The sequence below is a fragment of the Prunus mume genome, linkage group LG5, assembly GCF_029339155.1.
Source record: "Prunus mume cultivar Tortuosa linkage group LG5, ASM2933915v1, whole genome shotgun sequence".
NCBI classification, from domain to species: domain Eukaryota; kingdom Viridiplantae; phylum Streptophyta; class Magnoliopsida; order Rosales; family Rosaceae; genus Prunus; species Prunus mume.
The window spans coordinates 1273283-1281897 of NC_142702.1; the positions used below are offsets into that span (position 1 = coordinate 1273283).

General features: G+C 35.9%; 1 long non-coding RNA gene across 1 annotated transcript; it reads left to right on the forward strand.

Moving 5' to 3' along the window:
- Positions 1-384: 384 nt before the first annotated feature.
- On the forward strand, positions 385-1023 carry LOC148916597 (uncharacterized). The gene is made up of 3 exons (XR_016126621.1): positions 385-485; positions 566-618; positions 733-1023. It is a non-coding gene; the product is annotated as an uncharacterized LOC148916597 (long non-coding RNA).
- Positions 1024-8615: the final 7592 nt, after the last annotated feature.

An 8615-nucleotide genomic window follows, 5' to 3' on the forward strand; every position in this document is an offset into this window, starting at 1 on the left:
ATATGTTAGATATTTATTTATTTTTGTTAGGGCTGTATCAATTTGATGGTGACCTTCTGGTTCACTAAGTTTTGTATTGTGATTTTAGATCTGTAATAAAACTTCGTTTCTCTTAAATAAAATAAAAAAATTTGCCCAATGAGGATGCAACTTGTAACATTGTTCACCTTTCCTCACTTTCTTTTAATCGCTCTGTCATCTGGCAGAGATATGGTGAAATAAGCAAGCAAAGACTTGATCGTGCAATCCTTACCTTTTTCTTTCAACATTTTCGGAAGTCTTATGTGGGTGATCAGGCCATGCATTCTTCAAAGGTAATTGATTTTTCCCTTCCATTCTGTAAAGTTATGTTAACATTGCGCTTGAAGCTTCTCCATTTGTTGCAGCAGTTATATGCCCGCCTTTCTGAACTTCTTCGACTTCATGATCATCTTTTAATGTTAAATGCAGGCAAGATTGCTACAAACCTGAAATGTTATACTGAGGTGAAATAGTTTTTATCCTATGCTTATGTTAGATACTTTTCTTTATTCTGTTTTTCATTTTAATCCTTGCCTATTCTCAGAGTGAGGAGGTCATTGGTCACACCCTGAGTTTATTTTTGGAGCTGGCATCTGGGTTGGTTGTTATTTCAGTATTTGGTTTAGAGCATTGGAGTTGCTTGTTGATTTAAGAGAACCTCATTTCCCTTAATGGTGCTTACTTAATGTACCACTATAATTCTTTTGGCAGATACATGACTGGAAAGCTACTTTTGAAGTTGGATACTGTCAAATTTATAGTTGCCAATCACACTGACCGGATCTGAGATGTCTTTCTTTTACATTTACAGCTTTAATTTGAAAATCTTTAGTCTCTTGTCTGAAAATTTCTCATCCTGAATGCCTCTTTTCATAGGGAGCACTTCCCATTTCTAGAGGAGTAGATGTTCTAGCAGCAGAACAACTTTCGATTACACAATTGGGTGGCTAATATTCATGGAAGACAGCCCTGTGAAATTCAAATCTTACATGGATCCACTTCTGAAGTACGCTCTCTCTCTCTCTCTCTCTCTCTCTCTCTCTCTCAAACACACAAATGTTGCTTATGTGCATGCTGCATAATCTGCACGTGTTTTCTTGGGCTCTTCGTTAAAATACTTGACCGTACTGATTTTAGTGTTAAGTTTGCTATTGTAATCAATTCTAACTTTGGGGTGTTTGAGCTATATGGCGATAAAGCGCAATGCACTTGATGTCGCACTGAAGATGACATTAAGCTGATATAATTTGCATTCCCTAAGGTACATGAACTTTTGTTTGCAAGTCTTCTTTCGACATCTATTAGTTTTGAATACCTGGTTGGATTTGTTTTAACCAGTGTTTTCGGAGCGAGGCGAATGGAAATCGCCTGCTTGTCGTTTAGCTTACTGCACGTTTAGCGGAGTGAGGCGATCAAGGCGTGGTGAGGCGGTGCATCGCAAGCCCAGCGCGATGAAGAAGATGAATTTTTTTAGGTTTTCTTCAATAAAACGACTTCGTTTTAAGGTTTTGGTTTCTGATTTTAAGACGCACGTTTTGACTCCTCAACTATAACCTGTATTGATCCTCAAATATTTTATTTGAGGACTCCTTTGTACCCTATAAAATGATCCAAACCATCTATTTTAGGCATTCATAGATCATCCTTACAAAAAATTAGACAATTTGAAAACCGTTACGACATCCAATTGTGTCCTACAAAATCAATGAACACGGTGCTTCAAGAAAGTACTAAAATTTTAATAACTCAATTGAATGATCAAATGATATCGGATTCAAGTGATTTTTTGCAGAGATGATCTTTGAATGTGTATCTACAAAATAGACGGTTTGGATTAGTGAAATACAATCCCTACAAGTGTCCCTCAAATAAGCTTATTTGAGGGAGTTGGACCTGAAGGATAACCTTGCCGCAGAGGATATAACCCTTACCCGATATTCTTGTCCACTCTTTTGTTCCTCTTCTCCCTAGTTTTATGAAGTTTCTATTAAATTCTTTTGCCTCTGTGGGGTGGCATGAATGAATTGAATTAATATTTTGATGTTGTATAAATATATTTCAAAATATGAATTAGTACTATAATTTAGTTGTGTTGTATTATTTATAAATTTTTGTTTTTAAAATAAATTAATGTTCAAAAGGCTTACGCCTCAATGCTTCAGGCTTACGCCTGCATAGCGCTACTAAAAATGCCTCGCCTATACGCCTCGCCTTTGAAAACATTGGTTTTAACTAGAATCATATGATTTTAAATGTCTGCTTGTTTGTGTGCATTCTCCATCTTCTAGGGTACTACTTGTTTTTGTGTGTGTGTGTGTGTATGTGTGTCTGGTGCAGAATATGAGATTCTAGCTAATAAGGAAATTATGGAATATACGGCATGACGAGGGCGCCCAAGAGAGCGATGGCATCTCCGGTGGCTTCTTGGCCATTGAGCTTTGGGATAAACATGCCCTTGACCACACCAGATGCTGGAGGCTTCACATAACCCATTTCACCAAAGAAACAGGCAGCCATGACAATCACCAGCACTGCTATCAACAATTCCAGCTTCCTAACCTGCATATGCATATAAAAAATAATGTCACCGAAAGATTATTAAAGAAGATTAAATTAATTTCTTAAACTTGGATTAATTTGCAGCATGAGACGAATTAAAAAAAAAAAAGAATTACCCCATATCTCTGCAGGCCTAGAAGGAGAGTACTGAAACCAGTGAGGAAAACTCCGGTCCAAACCGGGATGTTGAACAGTATGTTTGGTGCAAAGGCTGTGCCAATCACTGCATGCCAAAATTAATCAATGTTAGAAATTTAATTTTTTAAAATTACACAAATTAAAGAGAAAAAACATTAATTAGACTTGATTTAATTTCAATTAATATTTTTACCTTCGGTATGTCAGCAGCTATGACTACCACTTCTGCTACCAACCACAGACAAAACAAATTTAAGAATAAATAAATTACTACTATTATTTATTTTTAATTATAAACAAAACAAGTGGATACAGCTTGTTCTTTTCTTGAAATTTTTTTTTTCTCAAGTGTATATATATTTGCTATTATTGAGTTAGAATTTTTTTTGTCAGATTTCGTACCGGTGGTCACGCCAAGCTTTGCTGAAAGCGATGGATTACGAGAGCAAATATCAATCAGATATTATTGACAAAATAATCAAAATGAACTCCAATAATATGTTTACTTGGACTCCGGCTGCTTTTGGCCCAATGTTGAATTGTGTCAGCAGAAGTGAGTTCAGCATCAGCACGGCTTGTTGATTTAAAGCACCTTCAACCCAAAAGGTAAGAGCATGGCAAAAGTAAGGCAAGGTTTGTCAATATTTACGTGAATAGTAGAACTTTGTCTTTTTTTGTTCCATCCCAAAAGGCAGGGCAAGGGTAATTACTATTCACTTTAATTTATTTTCAATTTTTTTATACTTAAACATTAATTTTGATAAGTTTTTCGGATAAGATTTTCGGTTGCTACGTGTCATTATTTATTACAAAATTCTCACCTAAAATATCAGATAACATTTTTAGATAAAATTTTTGAATTAAATTTTTGGATAAGATTTTCGATTGCACGTGTCCATATTTATTATAAAATTCACATCTCACTCATCGTACAATTGAAATACCTACTCACTCACCATACAATTGAAATACTCCCGGTCCTCATAGTCCGACACAATTGAGTTCAAGGAAGATTCAATCATTGATAGAAGGGGTTCCACCAGATCACAACGTGGGGGAGCATTTTCCTTCGGATGACGTAATAGTGCCATTTTTTTCAACACAGAACGCACCACTGGAATTGACTACGAGCATTGTTCACTTGAGGAGCAATGTGTAATGGTTTTCCTCTTTTTTGTTTTGCCTTGAATACTCTATTAAAAAAATGAAATTGTAAATGCAAGAAATAAATTTTAAAAAATACATTAAATTGAATAAAATGGCAAATAAATTTTTTTCTACCTCATCGCAAAGATTTTGACCTCTTTGGACTTTTTTCCACGACCCTCCTCCTTCGATGGAAGAGGCCATTTGTTTTTTGATGCAAATGGAAAGTAGTAGAAAAATATGAGTGGAAAATAAAAAATATTGGAAGGAGAAGAGTTTGTATGAAGATTTGGTGTGGAAAGTGAATAAAATTGTTAGGTATTTATATGGAAAAAATCCAGAATTTTTTGGTTTTTTTTATTTATAAAAATATCGAATTTTTTTGCAATCCATCGAATTTCTAGAAAAAATTTGATCCGAGCGTCTGGGAAGCCCATGTGACTTCTTCCCGTTGAGGTCGTCACTGGCATCACCGTGACGTTAGCGGCTGAAATGAAATTTTATTCACATGGCGCGTGAAATTCACATGTCAATGTTAAAATTTTTTTTGATTTGCTTTGCTGACGTTAGCGCCTTCGAGCAAGAGCCCAATCTAGATTTGCCAATGGGCTTGCCCTAGGCTGGTGGGTCCCTATGCCTTGCTCGGGCTGGGTTTTGTGCGCTAAAGGTGGAATCGAGCTTGGGGGCCTTTTGCCAGAGCCAAGCCCCTGTGCTGCACTTGCTCTTATGATAGTTGTAGGTTTGGTTACTTAATTATGAGTCTTACGACCGAGTCCATCGCTTATAGAGTAATTTAAACTATTGCTTTATATTCAACGTAGTTGTTTTTCCCGATTCAACCAAACTAAAAAACTAGAGACATTTGATAAATGGATCTAGAAAATGGGAATAAGTGGGTATTTGTGATCGAGAGAAGAGGGAGGCTGAGGTTGGGGTTTTCTGAAAAGGAAAGGGTTGTGGGGATAGGAGATCGGCAGCCGAAATCCCACTTTAATGTCAATTTTCTAAATTTTATGGGTCTCACACCCAAAATCCCATTTCTAACACAACAATTTCCTTAATGTCTATTTTTCCTTAGTCAAATTTTGAGAAAATCAGTATATCAAGTATAACACATTGTAATCTATATTATTGTTTAAGAGTTATGTAAGTGTCAGTTTAAGGGAGAAGAGGTTTAGAGAATGGTTGGTAGTGTTTAGGACAATAGCTTAACTTGGAAAGGAAAACTTTTGAAAGAGTATTGAATGGAGGAAGAAGGTGACAAAGCCTTACAGACTTAGTTGGATACAAGGCAGCTGGTAGTTTTCAGCTTTTATTGGATGATTACATAAGTTGGCTGCTAGCTTATATGTATAGGAATGCTAAACTCAGCAGCTTTGCTTGCACAGTAACCGACTTTTCCAAAGTCATTTTCAGCCACAATCATTTTCTTATTCTAGATTTCTCTAGTCATAATATATTATATAATTAGTATGATATTTTTAGTGACTTTAACTTGTCAACTTCTCTTAATTTTTCTAGATTATTCTATATTATTCAAGATATTTCTTTATTATTCAAAGTACAAGTGTGCATTACTTTTTAGCAGTAAGGCTAACATAATGCTAACATTATTTTTGTAGAAAAAAGGGCAATGAATACTCCAGAAACTGCAAATCTAAAGTTGCCACAGATACTACTAAAATATGGTATTCATGTTGATGTTGATGAATATCTGAGAGAGCAACCAGGAAGCTGCAAAGCAGAACCTATTTTGGAGCATCCTTAGCAATCAATTTTTAAATAATTGATATAAAAGAAACAAAATCAATTTTTAAATTGATATAAAAGAAACACTGTATAGTTTTTATTATGGGGAATATCAGTCATCAATCAAAACAAGTCATGGTGATGCCAGTGTGGTCTTTGGCATTGAGCAGACAAGCAATTACCAGCTTGACCAGGGTACTAGATGCTCAGGTGTTCTCACTTCTCATAACCCGAGCAGGAGCTGAAGTCGAGCACTATCTTGATGCTTGGGGTGTTCCTGTAATTTCAGCACTAAGTACATACTTTGCTTGAGCACTAGCTCAATGCTCTCAATGTTATCTCATGCCTCAAGAACATGCTTTGACTTGGGCACATTGATCACAGAACAAATTATGATAGAGCAATAACCTGTAGAATCTTTAAGAAAGATCTCCAGATCATTGGAATCACTGAAATTATGATGCACTTACATGCTCAACCTGCAGAGTAAGGATTTTTCTTTTATCCATCGAATTGTTTGCTGCTGGAATCGCAGTGCTTAAAGGTAGCACGAGAAGTGCGTCAGATAATATGAATGGATTTCAAATTCTATATACACGAGATATTCCTTGTTTCCTTTTTTTTTTTTTTTTCCTTTTGTTGTTGTTGTTGTTGTTGTCAAGGTTCTTCAAATGATATACATTCTAAATGTTTGGTCACTGGATAAGGCAATATTCACCACACAGGCACTTACAAATGAATAGCACCTCCTTTTATAGGAATCTCAATTTAGCTCATGGACAATGTGTTCCATCTCTCCGTCTGCTTTCCTGTATATCAAATAGATCCCTCCCCTGAAGATAAAGATGATGGGCTTATTACATGCACATCCACTATGGTAAGGCCCAAAAATAAATTTACTTTACGCGATCCTTGGATGATACTTTCGTTTGGTATTGCTGTGCAACACTATGTCGTTTGGTAAACATCAAGAAAGCTTTTTAAAAAAATTGCGGTCAATGACCGCTGTTTTTTAGAGCTGCCCTGACTTTCCCATAATGCCCTCATTTATTTTTCAAATAGACAATCCTTATCCCTCCAATACCCGAGGATGCAAACTTCGCCTTCTCCATTCTGAAGATAAAGACCTGACCATGGGCGATGATGATTTAACACCGATGGCAATATTATGCAAGGAGGACGACTTCTCGCACATCGGTAGGAGGAAAGAGAAGAAGAAGATGAAAAAGAAGGAGCACAAAAAGATGCAGAGATCTGGTCGAAAAAGTTTGACCCCAAAAGTGTAAATTAAAAAAGAGAAAAATTATGTAGCGTAAAGTTGTTGTTGTTTTTTTTAAACAAAATTAAAATAGAGAAAACAACAAATAATTTCATCATCATAATTCATGTCCTTTTTTGTCATTGTACGCACTTCTGATAAATATTTACCAAACACTTTATTTATCCTTGGATGAGTTTTTTTTAAAAGCACACTGCCAAACTAGCCCTTAGTCAATGACCATGGATGGATGATGGGCTTTTTCTTGATAAAGTATCTTCCTTTGTGGCAAGCATAATATTGACATTCTCAACATGGATGATGTGTTCGTAGTTCGAAGAAGATCACGGCGTAGAGTGGAGGGAATGACAAACCTTCATTCATTATCATGTGGATATCTTTTACACGGTCATTGATAAGCAACTTCAAGAACTAAATAATCGTTTTAATGAGGCAAATACGGAGTTGCTTCTTTGTATGACATGTTTGAGCCCAAATGATTATATTTTTAGCTTTTGATATGCAAAAGCTACTTCTGTCTTGCTCGATTTTATCCAAAGGACTTTTCTGAGATAGAGCTGATGCGCTTGAAGACCAACTTGGGACTTATATTAGTGACATGCATTTGAGTAGTGAATTTTTTGAAGTAAAAGGAATTAGTGGTCTTGCATAAAAGATGGTGGACACAAGGAGCGACAAAGTATATCCATTACTATACATGCTTGTGACATTAGCTTTACTTTTGTTGGTTGCAACTGCTTCAATGAAGAGAGCCTTTTCACTTATGAATATTGTGAAGATTCCACTTTGTAAGAGAATAGGGCATCGATGGTTGAATGATAGTTTGATAGTTTATATTGAAAAAGATGTATTTGATAGTGTTTGTTGGTAAAATTACCCTAAGGCCGAGCTTCATATTGTTGAGGCCAAAAAAAACTCATTTGCTCTTTATAGCAGCCCAGGCTCATATGCAGTTGCTGGAATAAAAAAGGCCCCTACACATATAAATTGGAATTCTATTCGGATATTGACTTCTATTTTGAGGCTAATAAGGAAGCCTACTTCTACAAGGATTTGATTATCTGCAAACTATTATATAAAGGCAACTCTCAAACTTGAAAAGGGTTCCTCCGGGTTCTTCCCACATCCTCATGCAAGAACTCAACCCTATGTTATCAATATTTGATCTTGTTCATCATGATTATGAGTGTGATGGGTGTAATTGGGATATGGGTTGTGAGGATCAAACACTTTATATCTCTTGTTCTTTCTTCATTCAATAGTGAAAATATCAAATACCCTCGTGGACGTAGCCCGATTATGGGTGAACTATGTAATCTCTTGTGTGGCTTGATTGAATGTTCTTACTTAATTTCTATTTACAAGTGTAATCCCTAAGCACTATAACTCGTTCTAGGGGACGACATGCTTGGTCATGCCAAATTGGTTTGGAAGGTTTGCCGACCTCAATCTCTAAGAGGTCATTTTCTGTTGAACCAATTTTAGGCATCAACATATAGCATTGATAATGATGTTATCATGGAACGTTTTCAAACAACGAAAACGCGTAGGGACAATTATGAACTTAGAACCTATTTAATTTTTACATTTCCAAAAAGCTACCTAATGTTGTTATATGTGATTCATGATTCTCCATCACAAACTCTCATTGATACGAGTTGTTACTATCAATTTTTGTGGGAGTGCACATGAAAAAGCCAACCTCAGAGCACAACAACACGTG